We start from the raw sequence: 19,087 nt of genomic DNA on the forward strand, positions 1-19,087 counted from the left end.
AATGTATGTGCATGTAAGTGCATATATACATGTGTATGTATATACATACACAACCACATCACTTGTCTGTTATGGGTATGTATAAACCCAAATGTTTCAGTATAAACTCTTTGGAAGTGGTAATTTAAGCCATAAAGAGGTCTGGCCCAGTTGTAATCATTCAAAAAACAAGCTCAGTTTGCAATGAAAGGTGTATCTGTAGGTTTCTACTGTAGGAGGGGTAACAGCTGGTGATACTTGCATCCCAGTGCATAAAGTTCTAAACAAATTCAGATGTTTTTTCCAGCTGATCTCTGTAATTATAAGTGGTGGTATGACGGAGGGGGTGAAGGGACAAAAACTCTTTCAGTAATGGATCAGCAGCTAAAATAAATGTCCTTCCCTATGAGTAGTAGTCAATGAAGGAGATTAAGGTTGGTAAATTACAGGAAGATCTTGGTAAAACCTTCTTACTCTCTCAGCTTTCTATCTTTTCCAGGGACACTAATGGTCCATTTGGATCACAGCATTACAAACAAGCTTTCTAACAGTTAAATACTGCATTCTCAGGCAGTGAAGTTGCAGCCCACACGTTTTTATGGTTGAGTTTGGGTTTTAAATACGTGTAGGCGTGTATACATGTTTGCTTACTGGACCAAAAAAGTAATTGCTAGCAGAATCTTTCCTTGAATCACTGTGTTTTTTCTTCCTGTTTTTACAATATGACATGCATTCTGTACATATGATCTAAGAGAAAACTTAAAGGTAGACAACTATCTCCTTGCCATTTGTATAAGAATTATGATGAAACTGACAGCAGTACTAAAAATTTCCAATTTTTGTTCTCAAAGCATACAATAACCAATTTGCAAAATATAAACTGTCCCTTCATAGGGCTTATTGGGCATACAGGCACAGCTTCCTGCCCAGCCACCTTACAGCCTGGTGCAAAGAGGTGGTCGTGATGCAGAACCCCTTACTGCACACTGCTTGTGTTTTCCTGTCTCAGATTGGTTTTCCAAAATCATAACTGTTCCCCAACTCATGAATAAATGTTTCCAGTTGGCACGACGATAACATTAAGCTTCCTGGAGTGTCAGTTGTCCAATATTAGTGTATTTTCATGTGCTTAAAGTTCTTGTTTGTGCTTCCAAATGTTATTTAATAAGAGACAATAAAAACAACAGCAGATTTGTTGAATTGATTCGGTTCCCATGTGTGCGAAAAAGCTGTTAAATACAGCCATTGTCAGCTAGCAGGTATAAAACTACTATTTTGTTCAATTAAGTAATATTACAAAAATTTGGACTTATTCTATGGGATATTGAAAAGGTAAAATTGCAAGGCAGGCATGCCAGCTAGATTGTGGAGTATTCCAGAGGATTTCAGCTTTGGGAGTTTTCTTTTGTGAAAGTCACTTTACAGTTCCAGATTCCCAGCTGATACAAAGCAGTGTGAAGTGATAGATATTTGAACGAATTGCAGCTGCACCCCTAGGTAATTTATACAACATATGGCAAAGCTGTAGTATGTACAGGCTGCCATTAATTGCAGGTAAGCTCTATCAACTTGGTTTGTCTTGAAATGAAGTCTGTCACTTTATTTCTCATTTTTCTTTTCATCCCCCTTTGATTTTTCCTGCTTGTGCATCAGCTCTTTCCCCATTTGCTCTCCTTTGCATCTTGGTTTGCTTTTAAACAGTTTCACCTGTGCAGACATCTCTTGCACTTTCTGATTTTGATCTCTTATTTCTTCTGTTCTGCCAGTTCAACCGTGGCACTCTTGTACCAGTTTGATAGCAGTTGTTTTAGTAAAATCAGTTGGTAACTTCATGTTCCTAAACCTGCTTTTTTTCCAGACATGAAACATCTTTCCCTTTCTCTTTTTCTGTTTTGTCTTTGTTATAAACTGATTCATATCAAATGATTGCCCAATCCATCTGTCCACTAGACTCTTTTATAATCTCAGAGAGATTTGCCACCAGGTTAGCTCCATGTTCCAGCTGTTTCATTGTCTGGCTTTGACAATTAATCTCTCTAAGCACTTTAACTTCTTTTTTTTTATTGCTTTTCTCTGTGGCTCATTATTTTCTCTAACACGCATCAAATTGTTGCATTTTTTTTCATTTTTTCAGAATAAAAACCTGGCAGTGGCCTTTCAAGAACTGTAAATATTGACGCTCTCTCGTTTCCTTCCCTTACCCGTTGACTTATATGATAGCTCATACCAAAGTCTGTGTGCAAATATTCATTCTGGCATCAAAGAATTTTTAAAGTTGGTGACAAAGGAACTTGCAAGGTAATGGCAAGTCTGAGAAAATGGTGAACTTTTCAGTAAAACTTGAGCTTCTTTCAGTGTTCCAATCATCTCTGTCTGCCGGATGGGATAATTTTGTCAATTAATATGAGAAGTCACATAAGCTGTTTTCTGAAAGAACAGAAAACATTGTAGGCTAGCGTGATATGAAGAGATTAGGATGAGATGGCTCAAAGAGTGTTTAAAATCTTGTGAGGCGACTTCATAACCCTCTTTCTGTGCTGGGATTCCATCAACATTTTGGGTGATCACAAGGTAAACTGGCCAGTGCAGGGATTTCTGAAACAATGTGTTTTGTTCAGAGTGGAAAATTATTCAATTGAAAAGAAATGGGATTTTAGGTCTGTCTTTCTGGCAAGCTAGCTTGTATTTCTTCTGAGGTCTTTTTAACAGACACTTAAGGAAAAAGCTGAATTGTGAGTGCGTAACTATTTACAGAAGCATTCCCTGGACATAATATAAATTAAAAAAATAAAAACTCATGGCCAGAGAGCAGGGAAAATATTGAGCGTATGGCAGATTGAATGGGCAGCAATTCAGACATGAGGTCCATGCCTGCAGCCTGTATTTGGAAACGTGAAATGTAATTCAAGCACTTTGAAAATCTTCTCACTTCCTTATACCATTGGTGTTGGAGAGAGATGACCTCAAAATCCATCTTTGGCTTGCAAGTAGCCCTGTGGTCTCTGAATGGCTGACTAAAGCTTGTCATGTTTTCACAGGATCCCATCAACTAAAGAAAAACCCTAAAATATGTTTTCTGTAGCAATGGTAAGTGCACTGTGTTATTTTTCTGCATTTTGCTATATGGAAATCTTTGACCTGTACTGTAAAATCAATAATTAGCTCTTCCCAGTTTGATCAGCATGTGTGTTTGATCACTAGCATCCAAATATCTTTGGCTTTTACCAGGTGTTACTGTAGCTCAGCCTCAGTTTAGCTAGCTGCAGAATTTTATTGTTTAGGAAATATTTTATAGATTTCCCACTCAGCTGTGTATTTTTAACGTGATAGGAAAAACTGGTAACTGTTTCCCTGTTCAGAAAACTGGTGTTATTTCTTGGGACTCTATGTCTGATCTCTAATGCCATTATATCAGGCTTATACCTCTGCATGGATAGCTTTTGTATGTCTGTTTTCATAAAAATAAGAAGAAAACCGGCTGAAGGGTTACCATGGTGAAACAGGAACGAAATAAAACAGGTCAACAGGGCAAAGTACCAAATGGATGTGATTTTTGTTTCTTTCTTTATTTACTATATGACCTGAGAGCTTCTTAGGTACTCAGTAAATGAACTGAGATTTAAGTTGGTGAAAAAAAGTTTGAGGTGGGATTACTATTCTAGTTCTGCTGGGAGAACATGAGTGGGATGGCGAGAATTCCCACATGACTTTCAATGGCACTTTGAGTTCAGAGATTTTTAAGACGAGTGTGAAATGACCAAATTTCAGAGTATAGTGCCCAAATACTTATTAACATAATTCATTGCCTCAGAGCATTGAAAGGATGTAATTAACCGGCTTGATGGCTTCCAACTGGAAAAATGTGGTATACATGGTAGAAAACATTCTATTACTATTGATAACCAAGAGGCAAGTGCACATGGTTATGTTGATCATTTATCAGTGACAGATTGATGACTATAATAGGCTAATAATACTGTAAGGAATGTAGTTTAATTCTATATACGGTGAGGTTATGTTATTGTTATTTAAAATGCAGAGTAATTTCAGAAGTTGGGAAACCACTCTGAAAACAAGGCAAGTGTATTTCAGCTGTCTTCTCTAATGCGGCTTCCTGACAGCATGATTTTCTGTAGCATATTAAACTTGGTTTTGGTGAGTCATGTGTGCAACACATGCTGTAAAGAACAGTTTTAATGGCCTTTTTGGCAACCCTTGATTTTTCTTTTTTCTCCTTGTACTGTATATGTGAAAATAACTTGATTGACAGTACAATCTTTGGATTGAAAACTCTGGTAGCATTTCTTTTCTATAATACTGAAACTGGAAGGAATATTCATAGGCACGTTTAAAAGCCAGAAGCTAAGCTCAAGTTCAACTCCTACCATCCTTTGGAACTGTAACTCTCCATACGTTTTAGGTAGATTAAAGTAGAATGCCACAGACTGATACTTTTATAATGTGGAATGTTTGGTGGAATGATTTTGTTAAGTCATTGAGTATCTACAGTGTAAGCATCATGGAAACCAAAGCTTACTTCTATGGGGCACTTCTGAGAAGACATTTAGGCTGTGTGGCTTCTTTGACTTTATATTTTGTTGCACGCTTTCACTGGTGCATGCCAAATAAAGTTTTGCAGTTAAAATTATGTATGGAGCAAGCATAGCAAATATAAAATCCTTAAAAACGAATGATGAAACGTAAGACTTGAGGTGGATAAGGGTGGGATGCTGGACCTCACAGATATTTCAGTTCTTGAGCAGAGCAAACAGTGCTGTATGGTTTCTTGACTCCCTTGTATTCCAAACTTTCTTCTAGTTCTTCCTTACTATTGAATACTGGCACATATTCATAGAGGCATATTTCAATTTTTCCCCATTAAAGCATTCAGACTTGAAAATAAAAATAAAAAAGCATGGAGTGAGTAGGTGGAAGTCCTTTGTTGCTGAGCCAAGTTGAAAGATGGGCATTCTGTAATTTTCTGACACAGTGGGAGCTCTGCATAGTGGGAAAAATAGCTCTTGAAGCTACATTTCCCTTCATCAGCTTGTGTGCCGTGAGTATGCTTCCTAGTTAAAACTTTTAAGTGACTTTAATTATGGAAACTAAGAAGGACTGCTGCAGAAATTATTCCCATGCAAAGTAAAAGGTCATTAAAAGTTTGGACTATCAAGCTAATTTGTGAACAAGGCTGTGCATGAGGTACTCTAAGAGCAGTAATTACAGTGCAAGATCTCCTTGTTGCTGCAATACTTTCTTACCCTTTTGTCCAGCTCCTGGCAGAGCACTTCAAACTCTTCTGCAATATGAATAACAAGTGGTCATTGCTGAAGTTTATTAACTGCAAGCCTGCCATAAAACCCACAGATGTGTGGCTCTGTAATAAAAACACAGCTAGATATGGCAGATCAGATTCCTACTGGACTTGTCTTAAATCTTGATTGAGCTGTAAATGGCTGCAAATTAACACTGATTTGCTTCTGAGCAGAAAGATGCGATGGAAGCATTGTTTTCTAAACAGGACTCTGTTCAGTGTTGAAAAAGTGTGCAGTCTTTACTGTATTAAGGAAAGAAATCCATACAGGGACATGAAAACAGATCATGATGTGAATTCACTGATTTATTCACATTCAATGATTTATTCACATTCACTGATGTGAATAAATGTATTTTCAGGTTAGGACAGCTAAACAGGGACAGTGTCTCCACCACCAGCCTGGGGAGCCCTTCCCACTGCTTTACACAGAAGTTTTTCCGAATATCCAACTCAAAGTGAATGAGAAGTATTGCAGCTGCAATGCAATGAGACATTTTCGTGAATAAACTTTTGTGAAACAGCATCCAAAGATTTCTAGCAATGTGAGTGCTTACTTTAAAAGTAAATAAATAGTAAAAACGGGAAACTTTGTCTAGATTCTATCAATATCCATGGAAACTAATAGTAGAACTTTTTGATAATTTAGAAAATAATATTCTAGTTATTGGATAGTGATGTTAATTTTAAAATACAATGAAATAGAATTAGTACAAACCAACTGTGTTTTCCAGAGCTGGGTTTCATCTTCTTGAGCACCTTCCCCTATCCCAGAGCAAGAAAGGGGAACGAGGGAGCTCTCCATGCTCCTTCATACTGCTGCTTGAAATTCGGGTTGGTTTGTAGGCAGGCTTTCATCTTTCTTTCAGCATGTACAGGTTTGTAAGTTTATCTCATTTCATGCAGAGTTCAATGTTATCGCTCACGCAGCAGCTTGTAAACTAAGTGTGAGAGCTGATAGTGCTGTAGCTGGCTGCAGCTTCTGCTCATTACAGCACGAGCTGTGTCTCTGTGCCTGTGTGAGCAGCACTTGTAGGAACCAGAGATGGGGTTTGAAGGTGACATATTTTGACATGAAAGGAACAGAGTGCAGCGAAAGGCTTGGAAATGTATGATAGCGAAAGTCAATGAGGTACTGAACCACATTTGAGAGCTTAATTTTTTCCACAAAAGTGTGTGGCTAAGGGTGATGCTTGTTAGATTAGCTAAAACGTCCTGGTTTTAATTTATTTGTAAGCCTGTCTGTGTACAAGTGTTGAATATGCGTCCTGATGATACAGGAGGTGATGTGCTCTGTTGATACCTCCCTCTTTGTACAATGTTTTCCAATATTTTTTGTGGGGGGGAAAAAAGAAGAAAAATTTCATCTTCAGCATGAAGCTATTGCCTTACCTTAAGATATTATATTTTGTGTTCTTTTATTTTGTTTGCTTGCTTTGTTTTTGTTTCTTTGTTTTTTTTTTTTTTTTAATTAAAAAGTCTTAGGGAAGTAAAGAGGTAGGTCTCAGAGGTGCCCCATAGATAGATATCTATATTTTCTTAAAGGATTTAGCCATATATATATGTATATATATATATGTATATATATATATATATATATATTTTTTTTGTGGTGTTAAATACTGGGATCCCCTTTTACCAACGTATTTTGTATGTATATATATATATTTATATATACATGTGTATGTATATTGAAGTAGTATAATAAATTCCAACTTAGAGTACTTAATGTGCTGTTGGAAACAAGGGGATTTCAATGACAGTTTGTGGTTAACATGAGCAAAGACCTCGTGTATAACTGGAGAAAACAAGGTTGAAAAACTTATTTTTCCATCTTGTAGGAAAATACTTTATCCATTGAATTTAAGATTTCATGGCTTGTTTTCAAGGCATAAACTCTTATGTTCCTCATAATACCACAAGGTATCACTGTGCCTTCTGTGCCTAGACCAAAGACATGGGTGTTCTTCTAAAACCCATGTTCTTGTACAGGAGTTCTTTTGCTCAGGATAAAACACATATTGTTTTCCTGCTCTGTTTCAATTTGGTTCTATTTTGCCTACATCCTGGTCTGAACCTTATTCAAAGACACAGTGAAACTTTCAGAGATCATCTTAAGTTTCAAATTCTTATTTGTTTCCTCAAATCCCTAAGCAAACCAATATTGTTGTTGGATATGGCATCTTTCTTTGTATTTCTTTTAAGTATAGGATGGTGTCCATGTTTTATTATTTATTTAGAGTAATAAAACAAAGCCTTTAGGAGTAATTGAGGATGAATACAAAAGCAATTGCAAAAAAAGCACAACAATATAAATGTAAATCAGCCACATTTTTAGTTTTCAGAGCAGTGTTAGGCCTCCATTAGCTGGTCCATTGTGGTAATCCTTCTCAAATTGTTTAATTTTCTTTTCTCGATCCATGCTTTCATTGATCTATATCTTTACTCTCCACAAAGTTTCTTTAATGATATTCCTGTGAATAAAAGCTAATATCTGAGAGATTTCTGTCTGCATTGCAGAGTAAGCATTGAAACAGGGATGGAGGAGAAGTTGGTTTTGAGTTATGTTTTTGAGTTTCTTACTTTTAACTGTTTACATATATATATGTCTGTGTGTGTGTATGTATGTATGTATGTATGTATATACATACATGTGATGCTCATGCTGTCTAATACAAAATATAACAGCTAGCCAAACTTGATCCTGATGGATTCTTTACTAGTTGTGGCAAGCTAGTAGCAGATTGCAATTCCTTCAAATCAATAAAGGAAAAACTGAAGTTAATTTGGGCTTAAGAAACAAAAAGCACATATATGTGAATTTTTGGTTTCTTTGATGCCCTGCATTCATCACATGAATGATGTGGTACTGCAGAGTCACTGCACTGAGGTGTCAGAAGCGAGCTGGGATAACGGAGGGATGAAAGCTCTGGGCAGAAAGCCTTCGATCAGTAAACGCAAGGCAAAACCTGACCTCGTCCTGCCTTCCAAAATGAGCAACCAGTGCAAAGAGCCCAGAATATGTCATATGAATAAAATATCCAGTTCAGCATTTGAGTTGATTAACAAAAGCATCCGTCTCTGTGGCGCAATCGGTTAGCGCGTTCGGCTGTTAACTGAAAGGCTGGTGGTTCGAGCCCACCCAGGGACGGGGGTTGTCATCTCTTGATCTTTTAAGGGAGTCTTGTAGCTGCTGGAGAGAATCCAGAGATGCAGCCCACCAAGAGATGACGTCAGGGGGGTCTGGAGCATCTCTGCTGTGAAGAGAGCACAAGAGCTTGGGACCACTCAACCTGAGGAGGCTCAGGGAGGGGATGGATCAGCATCAGTCCCTGGAGCCCAGGAGCTCTCCCTGCCCATCAGGAAGCGATGCTGTAATTGTTGAAAGCTTAATTAAATATCTTAGCCGTATATTAGGAAAAAATCTACCTGGTCAGATGTATCAGTGAAACCTTCATCTAAGGAAAGTTGTGAAAAACTACATGGATCAAACTTCTTTAATCTACTTCAAGCTGAACGAGGGGCAACGTAAGGAGTGAAGAAGTCTATTTCATGAACTGAGTCAAACTTTTTAATACATTTTTCAGTCTCGGTCCCTTTCAGATGAACGTTACTTCTTTGTTAAGTAAATCCCAGCCTCTCTTTTGTGTCTGGGGAAAATTTTAATTAAAGCTGACCAAGGAAAGGAACGTTATTCTAGGGTTTCCTGGAAGCAAAACTTCTTTGTTCGTGAAGCTCTGTTCTGTAGCTGCTCTTTGAACAAACCAAAGAAATAGAAGAGGCAACGTTGGCACATCTCTGTGAATTGACCCACAAGGTTGCTTGTAAAGCAGTTAATGGAACATTCAAGTATGGGCAAGATTTCTCATTCCTGGTGTATCTCATCATGCTCTGCACTTCTTAAACTTTCACCTTTATTAATGCTATGACACTAAATCTGTCATTAAAAAGATGGGTCTGTATGCATTTTAAGATATTCCTTTATTCTGTGTAAGGTGTGGCCCACATCTTCAGCTCCAGGGGGGTAATTTGTTCCCTCAATTCCATTTCCTCATTCTATTATATAAATGTTTTTAGATAAATAGGAGGTTGGGGGAGGTGGGAATATATATATATTCCTATATATATATATTCCTATATATATATATAGGAGGTGGCAGGAGGAACAAGCAATGCATTCTGGCTGATGTTCGGCATCATTTTAAAGACAAAGCCATGAGCTATAAATGACACAAAGACTGAGTTGAAATCTCAACTACTTGCAGAGATGCTGGCATTTTAGAAGATGTCAGCACTTTTTGAAGAAAGGGAAACTGATTTGCAGGTGGAATATATGGAAATATCATAAGCAAGGAGTGAGCGAGAATACAGAGAATTTATGCAAGAAAATTGAAAGCTCTGAAATCTGTAGAAATTCCAACATTGCCTTTGCTCTGGAGATAATGTTGTAGCTTGGTTGGGATAGATTGGAACTGTAGGTAAAATACAACATGTGGCTCTGAATGCAGAAGGAGGATTTGCTGAGCACCCGTGGGAAATGTGAACTGCAGTGATGTGATTTTAGGAGGTTGAAATAGTTATTTGCAGGTGTTTCCATCTTAAATGTTCCCCCCTTCATTTTAGGTATGAACCGTCTAGATTAGGAAATATGCTCTCAGTCTGGCTTTAGTACAAGTGCTATCACCTCTTTGCACAGACCAGTCCTGTACCATTAGTAAGGTTAGTAGTCCAACATGCTTCCTCCCCCCCATATATTTTTTGGCTCTTTGTATTAAGAAAAAGGAAATATCTGACTGATATGTTCTATCTGTGTGTGAATTCTAACCCTGTGTGTGAATTCTAACTGTGTGTTTCCAGGTGAAGACAGCAATAAATCCTCACTGACTGGGTCTTCAGTTTGACTTTTTGTCTTACTGAGGAAGGTACACATAGTCAATGGCTTTGTTTGTCTTTTCCACATACCCGGCTTTGGGCAATATTCTCCATGACTTGTGAACTTCTCTTATTTCTTACTAATTTTCCTAATTCTGGACAGTGGAATGCCTGAAATTATTGGAGAAATTATTGAGCTAACTTCAAAGCTTTCAGTTTCTGAAATCTGTCTCCCAAAATCTGAAAACTTTGGTCCAAGCCAGGGCTTGGCAATTTCCAGTATGCAGCTTCAGAGCAAGGTGGCTGCAATTCCGGGTATACTGAATTGCATTAAATATGTCTGAGCAGTTATAGTCTTGCTGCTTGGCACTAAATTCTTTCACTGTAGCTTGTTTTGAGACAAATAGTTTATTCTAAACTGTATTAGATGCAAATTGTCGATCTATGTATAAACACTCATATATTAATCAAATTTGCTGTCCATAGTAATCAAACAGTTTTCCAATATGCTTATACACAGAGAGTTTGCCTCCAGCTGGGAGCATTGTCATACTTAAAATTATTTTTCCTTGCTGCATTCTAAATTGCAAATCAAAGGCATTGATTCAACAGATTTAAAGACATTAAAGACATCTCTTCTTTCTAGTGCCTTTAACCAGGCGCTGCACATGAACTCACGCTTGGTTCAATCAACCAGATGTAAGACTGTGAAAATGATTTTATCCAAATGCAGCCAAGGGTGAAGTACAGCAAATTGAGTCCAAACTTTTCTACATAATGTTTCACTCCTGAGTGCAATCTGCAGAAAAATATAATGAGGTGTCAGTTTTACTCACTCTGTGCTAACCAATGAAGGATGTTAAAAATGTAGCATGGTTAATACAATGATTTCACTTTTAAATTTCCCTAAATCCCTGTTCATTTTGCTGATTTGCTTTCCAGCTAAATACTGTAAATGAAAGCAATAATGAGTGATGAGAATAAACACACTTTGCAATATACAAAGCAAACATTAATAAACCAGAGCAGCGGAGCAGCAATAAAGGTCACTCGCTCTCCAGAGACCATAAAAAAGAAAGTTACCTTTAGTGAAACCAAGAACCTCTTATATTCTGATAGTCATTAACAAATTTCTCATGTTCCTCAATTTCTCATGTTCCAGGGGAATATAATCAGGGAAACATGAAGTCAGAATTAGGTCTTTTGAATTTGAACGTTCATTACACTTCAAATGAAAGCCTAAAGTACAAAGCTCAGAAGAATTTTAACATATACATACCTTTGTTGCTTAAATATTTCTCCTTCTTTACTGTGAACATGACTGTTCTGCACTTAATCCAAGCACATGTAATCAGGAAATTTTTATAACTTATCCTTCTTCCAGTTAATTGATTTGTCGTGTAATTGATTGAGAAGTAGCAGAAATCTCTGCTGTGGAGATTGCTGTGTAGGATATTAACTGGTGTTAATCAGGTATTTCAAACCAATTCTGATAATAAATTCCTTGTTAATATAGCACAGGACTATTATCAGTTATGTAGTAAAAAAAAGAATTTAGAGATCATACACAGAGTAATACATATCTATAATTTATTTGTTTTAAATTATATTCAGAACAGGAATCCGTAATCCTTAATCTGAATCATTTAATTCTAGCTATTTAATTGCACTGAAAATTCTCAATTGTCTTGATTCTACTTGCTATTTTTTTCCCCACTGCTCTATGTGCATTTACTATATAGGACTTCAGGTAGAACATCTACCCTCTTTTGAGGCATGTCAAGTGATATCTAAGTATGCATAAAATGGCAGGACATGACCAGCAATATGCTGCTGTACTGGGCAAGTTGTAAACGGATTAATTATAAGTAGCAATATGATTTGCTGTAAAAGCCATGAAATAGTTAAAAATCCCAAAATCTATAAAATCTATAGATGTGCAGAAAACTCAAGTTTTCATGTAATATATGTGAATATATGAATGTGTGTAAATGCATATAAATACACAGATACATTTTCTTAAATGGGGCGTATTTTAGAGTCCAGTGGTTAGAAAAGAAAAGCAAATTGGAAAAGCTTCCTTTTTTTTTTTTTTGATCTGGTGGCTTTTTCCTTTTTTTTTTTTTTTTTTTTTAAATGTTATTTTAAGTAATGGGAATGAGTGAGAGCAGGAACACTTTAAGTTTCCTATCTGTTGATAATTATGTTCTGATGTTCATGACCTATAATGATATTTTGTGGAAAAAGATGAATGAGGTGATTTTTTTTTTTTTTTCTTTAGATGGGCTTTAAACATTACATTGTACTGCAGTATTTCAAGGGAGTTCAAGTGGGCAAAATATTTGACAAAACCAGAAATTAATGGGAGATTCCAAAGTTAGTTGAGCTTATTTCTTTGAGCGCTTCAAAACAGTTCTACATTCTTCAGTCAGGAATAAGACTGGTCCTGTTCTTAAGCACACAGTTGAAGTGTTTCCAGGTAGATCTTGCTTTCTTTTTTACACCTATTCTGCCCAGAATGCTACGGCTAGAAGTTGTCCTTTGCACTTCATCCCTGCTACGCTTGAAAAAGAGAAATGGCCTCATAAGAGCAGGCAATGAGAAATGGATCAAAGGAATGTTATGGCAGCAGTGGTTTTGGTGCAGTGTGCCATTCTTTCTGTACCTTCAGACCATGTCAAAACAACCCATCTGTTTATTTTATTTTAGTCATGTTGAAACTAAAGGCAAGCTTATTGGTATGGATGTAAGGACGGACTTAGAGGAGGCGATAATCAAGTAAGAGAATTCTTGGGAAATATTTCCTAGATAAATTGACACTTCTCTGCTCTTAAGTTGGTGGTTTTGTATTGTTGGTTGTTTTTTGTTGTTGTTGTTGTTTGTTTTTTTTTTAATGAAAACCATTTTTCAAGCTTTAGTGCACAAATGTATAAATATTTTAGTGCTTTCTAGGAAAGTAGTTCTAATGTAATTCAATATTTACACCTGCAAAAGGCTCAAATGTAATTTCTCATGACAGTGCCATTGTTATAGTCTAGGAACAAATGCAGGCAGATAACAGGCAGCATTATCTGAAAGGTCAGGAACAAATTAAATAAAAGATTGGACCCATCACTATTGTAGGCTGTTTTATGCAAGAGGCAGGGGTATGTAAAAATATCGATATAAGGTCATTATTGCCAATGATTGTAGCAATGATTTACATGCTGATGGTAATATCTGCAGTAAATGGTTTTCTAAATAAATCTGTTCAGTGAGTAAACACCTTTCTTCAATGTATTTCAGCATACATGACCCCCCCAAATGCAGCTGTATCACTCCTGAAAGCAGCATACTGTACCACTGCGGCCCAGGAGAGTGTGAGGGAGGCAGGGGAAAAGAAAACCATGGCAATTTCCTGAAAAAAATTCTTCTTTTCCTATTGCCATTGGTTTGTTTGTATCCACTATTACATGTGAAACCATGCTGTATATATTGTATGCTCTGGAGTCATTTACTGCAGTTTTCAGTGTTTGTTTTCAAAGGATTTGCTATTCCAGTGCAGAAAAGCAAAAAATACTTTTCCCTCAGGAGAAAATAAAAGTAGTTTTTATCACTATAATCTTCTAAATATAATGAAATATTTTATAAAACACAACTGAGAAATGGATTAGTAACCATACTTAAGTACGAATTGTTTAATGTGCAGTGAAGAGTTCTGGTTTCCACTTAGATAAATTGAACAGAAAAAAGGAACAAAAGGAGTCACTTCTGCAATTGGAGGGAAGCTGCCATTTTGCACCAAACATTTCAAACATAACCATAGTAATTCCAAACAAAGCCACTGTAATTTCAAACATACCTTAGACATTCAAGGAAGACATTTTTCTTTAGACTAGATAATTGTGCTGCTTAAGGAGGAATATAGATTTGTCCCTAAAGCAGAAAAACGGCAGGCCTGAAACAAATCCATTATTAGAATGATGCTTTTTTTTTCCTTTTCACTGTGATTTTTTTTTTTTAAGACCTTACCATACAATTTTATCTTGATTGAAGCTGACAGTTTGCATTGGTGAATTACTTCTTAGTGTTCTTCAAGTTCATCGTCTTGAAAACTGCTGGTCAAAAGTCATTAAAAGTTGCATACAAATATTATTACTTTCAATCTGGTAATTTTAAGGTAGAAATAACCTTCATAGTCCTATTTTCTGTATATACTTCTTGTTTTCCATTTTTCTTCCTCATTTTTTGCTGTTTATTTCTAATTTTCTATTTCATATTTTTCTTTTGGCAATCTGCAGTAAGTTAATAATCAGCTAATTTGCTGTTAGTAGATGGAGAGACAGTGAAGAGATCGTACTTCTTGATGGTCAACAAGACACAGATCACGAGTAACAGACCAAAACTTAGTTACTCTCAACAACTGCTCTTTGGTTTTGTACTTTCTTTGTTTTATAGTGCATTTATAAAGGAAAAATGTGTGGAATTTCAGAGCTTTCACTGTCACTGGGATGTGATCTTGTTGAGGTTAGAGCTACTCAGTGCGTGGTCATACAGGGAAATGTGGTGCTCTGTAAACTAGTCAGGCTGGTGTGCTTATTACCCCTTCCAGATCAAGCATGATCTCATCTTGTTAGTTCAAGGCTGCCCACATACTGTTAGATGTGAATGCAGATATGATGGAAATGAGGAGTGAAGGAACCACGCTCATTAGATGGTGAAACAAGTATCTCTGCCCTTGAGAAGATTAATGAGATTTGCTCTGCTAAAGAGCCTGCAATATTGTCATCTGAACTGTGGAAATTTGGATATCCATTTTCTCTGTTGCAAATCGATGACATTTTATGTGAGAAATGTGACTGAATATGTGTGTGTATATATACGCGTGATTATGTGAAGGAAAACTAAATTACAGCTTCACAAACTGCTATGATGTAAGGTTCAAATGGCTGTGATATGGTTTCAGAAAGTACATGCTGTAATAAAATATGAATAGGAAAATCAATATGCAATATGCAGTTTTTATGGGAATTGGTTTTGCAATGAGTTTAGAGAGATTAGTGCAATCTGGACAGTGTTGACTGTGGAGTCTGTTTTGTGATTTGGGGAAGGGCATTTACTGGCTTGTCTACACGCAGAGATTCTGTCATAGTTATAGTGCTGGAACTGAAACACTCGTGGTGTCTGTGGGGATGTTCCATGCACACCCCAAGCAATGGAGTAGCATGGATATCCCACAGCTAGCACTGCTCAAATCCTGCAGGCACTTCAGCTTGTGTAATCAAGCAGAACAGTCTGCAGGGCGAGCTTCACTTCTCTGAATAGCCAAAGAACTCGGTTAGTCAGTCTTCTGTTACTTTTCTAGTTACCCACTCTCACTGTATCCATTTTGGTTTATTTGCTGGAGCACTTTTGTTGCATCTGTACTCTTGATAGTTATGGAGAATGCAAAGAGAGGGACAGCATGTGAAGTATTAACATTAAAGAGCGTTTACATCCTTTAATTTATTATAACAAAAAGCTTTAATAACAGTGTAGATATCCCATGCTGAACTGAAGCCTTCCTAAGAAGTACAAAGAGATGCAATGTAATAGGCCATATACATAGTTGAAATATCATTGCTGCTTGAAGTGCAGCACTTTTACTGAGAGTGCTCTCTAATCCACTTTAAATTGAATATGAATAGTACCATGATAGCACCATCTTTTTTCATCACTGTGTTGTTTTCCTGAAACTCAATCATTGATCGTAAAAGCCCCACATTTCTGTTTGAGTCTGTTCCCAGAGGTGGTTTTGTATTTGTTGTGTGAATATATTTTTAGTTTTATAAAGCTTCTTAAAGTCAGAAGGAGTTTACTGAAGGCAAAATGGAGGTAATGTATGGTTATTAACACCAGAATCTCATAGCATTGTATTTTTAATGATTACTAGAGGTGTTGGCTTTCATTTTGCCAGAAGAGGCAAAAAAAAAAAGAGCTTATAAAACACTTTTCTTTCCGCAATGCAACTACTTTTGATTAAAACAAACAAACAAACAAACAAGCTAATCAATGAAAACAAAAATTCTGCTCCTGGAGTTCCTCAGCAAGCACTGCCCCATCCTTGTCATTTTTTGGAAGAGGGGCTTTATCCAACCCCATGAACTGCCCAGGGTCACTGAGATTTATTAGCAAGGCGAGTTAGCTCCTGTCACGTGAAAAGTTATTAATGGCTTTGTGACAATTCACATTAATTGCATCGTGTGAACTTCCATTATCACTCTCATCTGTAACCTCCTAAAAATATTAAGGTTATCAGTTATTTATATTCTTCCACTTGTTTCAGTGACCTCAAATTATATCACTGTTTTTCATTCCACAACAGTTTTTATTGTTTTATATGTCATGGGAGTCAAGCAGATTAGTAAAGCAATATTCTCAGCCAGCCCTAAAACCTGGTCGGGTTTCAACTGCTTGTCTCTCTACAACCCAGTTGTACATTTAAAACCATGCCTGTAAAGCAGCTTATGTACCTGTGTCTACAGCTTTTGGACAGCTTAGCCCAGCAAAACTTATTTCATACCCTTGACATTGAACAGATTGACAGCCTGCATGGAATGGGGCCTAAAAGCTCTCGGTGAGCAACCTGAACGTGGAAGATGCTCAGTTCCTCTAAAACTAGATAACCTTAAGAGCAGAATAAACAAAATACCTATATGAGTCAAAGAAAGTGTAATAATGCCTAACTATTTGCAGTCCTTGGCCATGTGCACTGTGGTAATAGGTTGTCCATTAGGAAATATTTCTTCTTTGAAAGAGATGTGATGCACAGGCTGACCAGGGAGTGGTGAGATCATCATCCCTCAAGGTGCTCCAGCACTGTGGAGATATGGCACTGAGGAATGTGGACAGTGGGCATGGTATGGTGTGGTGGGTTGGGCATCTTAGAGGTCTTTTGAAATGTTAATGGCTCTGTGATTATATGAATAAGTTAATGAGAGTCCTCTGCAATGGCAGTATGATGTATATAAGTGTCTGTGGTACTGGGGGATTGTTCTTAATGTTTTACCAATAGAGGCTGGAAGGTAAAAATTCCACCTGATTCTTAGACAGCATTCCTTTAAGGAAAATTTTGAATGGAAGATGAGATAGTTGGGTGTCTCATAGAATCATAGAACAGCTTGGGTTGGAGGAGACCTCAAGAATCATCAAGTTCTGAACCCCCTGCTACATACTGGGCCATCAGCCTCCAGATCTGGTACTGAACCAGGCTGCTTGGGGCCCCACCCAACCTGGTCTCAGAACCATTCACCAGGTAATTATTCAGCAGTGTTGAGCTGTGCAAAGTGAGCCCAGCTAGAGTAGCTGCTTACACATGTTTCTATAAGTATTTCTGCTGTAAGACTTGTCTCTGTTACTGGCACTATCAAGAGCATGTTTACATTCAGTATGGTATGATTTGCTGCATTTGGTTGTGGTTTTGACTCTGGTACCCCAAGGGCTTAGAGTGGAAAAACATTTTGAAATGAGGGAAATGTCAACAAGTGATGCCAACTGAACGAGCAGATGCAGCACCTGCAGTTACCCCAGCATGGCACAGGGATGGCACATGGCACATCATTTACATAGTCTCCTAAAGGTGACCAGCAAGATGTCCCCAGCAGAATCAGGTTTCTTTTATGGCTGGCACTGCATAAACATCAAATGAGAAGCAGCACCTTCTCTGCAGCCAAAATAGAGCTGGTAACAAATAAGAATGAGGGAAGAGACAGAGGTGAAATGGGTTGGCAAAGCAAAATGCAGATCTTGAGGTCTTATGCTATGACCATATTGTTTTCCTTGTTGATGACACTAATAAATACTTAGGAAAAACAGTTACATTACTTACAGTTTGAAAAATGAAAGCTTTATTTGCCTTTAGTCACAAAACATGAAATTGAGGGGTGGTTCTAATGCTATTAAAAATGCTAATATTTTTGTTCTGTTTTATATTAATTATTTTGAAAAATATAAGATTGAAAATTGAGGTTTATTTAATAAAATGATTTATGCTACTGTGGGATATCTGTGTTAAATCCAAAGAATTCAATGAAATAGGTGTAAAAATAGAGAATGAATTCTGAGATAATTTCCTAAATGCAGATGATATAGTCACTTAAGTCAAAACAGCTTTTAAGGTGGGTCTGTAAAGAGCAGGGAATTTGATTTTTTTAACATCTGACATTTCAAGATATGCAGAAGGGCAAAACCAAGCACACTGGCAAAGCTGTACCAGCTTTGGGCTCCTTGAACCAAGATAGGCTCTCCAACCCTCCCAGGGAAAGGCTGATGTTTGTGCTTCTTGTCTGAGGTTAATTCCAATTCTCTCTTTGTGTAGGGGCTGCAGCATGATATATAGAGCAAGAGGCAATAGTTCTGCTTCAGAGCAGCTGAAAAGTGATTTATTTTCATCAGAAAGACACTTCCAACATCTAGACAGCAAACTGAAGTTTGTGGTTGGAGCACTACAGTCTGAAATCAGTCGGAATGGCTTTATTCAGGTAATGTAATTGTTGGAATAGCCTGGAGTGCTTCCGTTTTCCTTTATGAAAGCTGGTATACAAGAATCCAAACAGTGGCTATTGCATTGCCTGTGCTCAACTTTTAGCTCTCATATTTGATTTTGAGGTCTGTCACGCACTGTTATTTCATGTCTTCTCCCTAAACTTTTCACTTAAATTAAAAAAAAGAAAGAAAAAAAAAAAAAGGAAGAAACAATATTTTGACTGAGTTTTCAAGCAAGTTTTCAAGCTTGCTGTATTGCAGTTCTCTTATATAACAGTGCATTTTCACTGGAAAATCCAAATGCAAATTTTGCTGGTGGGCATGGTCCTGAGCTAAGCGCTTGAATGGGAGATGGCAGAAGCATTCCCTGCCTTCCTGTTCAGTGACTCACTTGCACCGAAAGGAAGAATAGACTGAGCT

At 37.2% G+C, this 19,087-nt stretch overlaps 1 long non-coding RNA gene and 1 other non-coding gene across 2 annotated transcripts; both read left to right on the top strand.

The window, feature by feature from the left end:
* Positions 1 to 1,993: 1,993 nt before the first annotated feature.
* LOC125697811 (uncharacterized) lies at positions 1,994 to 18,639 on the top strand. The gene is made up of 3 exons (XR_007378945.1): positions 1,994 to 2,277; positions 3,018 to 3,066; positions 18,501 to 18,639. It is a non-coding gene; the product is annotated as an uncharacterized LOC125697811 (long non-coding RNA).
* Positions 8,371 to 8,444, top strand: TRNAN-GUU (transfer RNA asparagine (anticodon GUU)). Its single transcript has one exon. It is a non-coding gene; the product is annotated as a tRNA-Asn (tRNA).
* Positions 18,640 to 19,087: the final 448 nt, after the last annotated feature.

Source organism: Lagopus muta, chromosome 9 (assembly GCF_023343835.1).
Source record: "Lagopus muta isolate bLagMut1 chromosome 9, bLagMut1 primary, whole genome shotgun sequence".
Lineage (NCBI taxonomy): Eukaryota > Metazoa > Chordata > Aves > Galliformes > Phasianidae > Lagopus > Lagopus muta.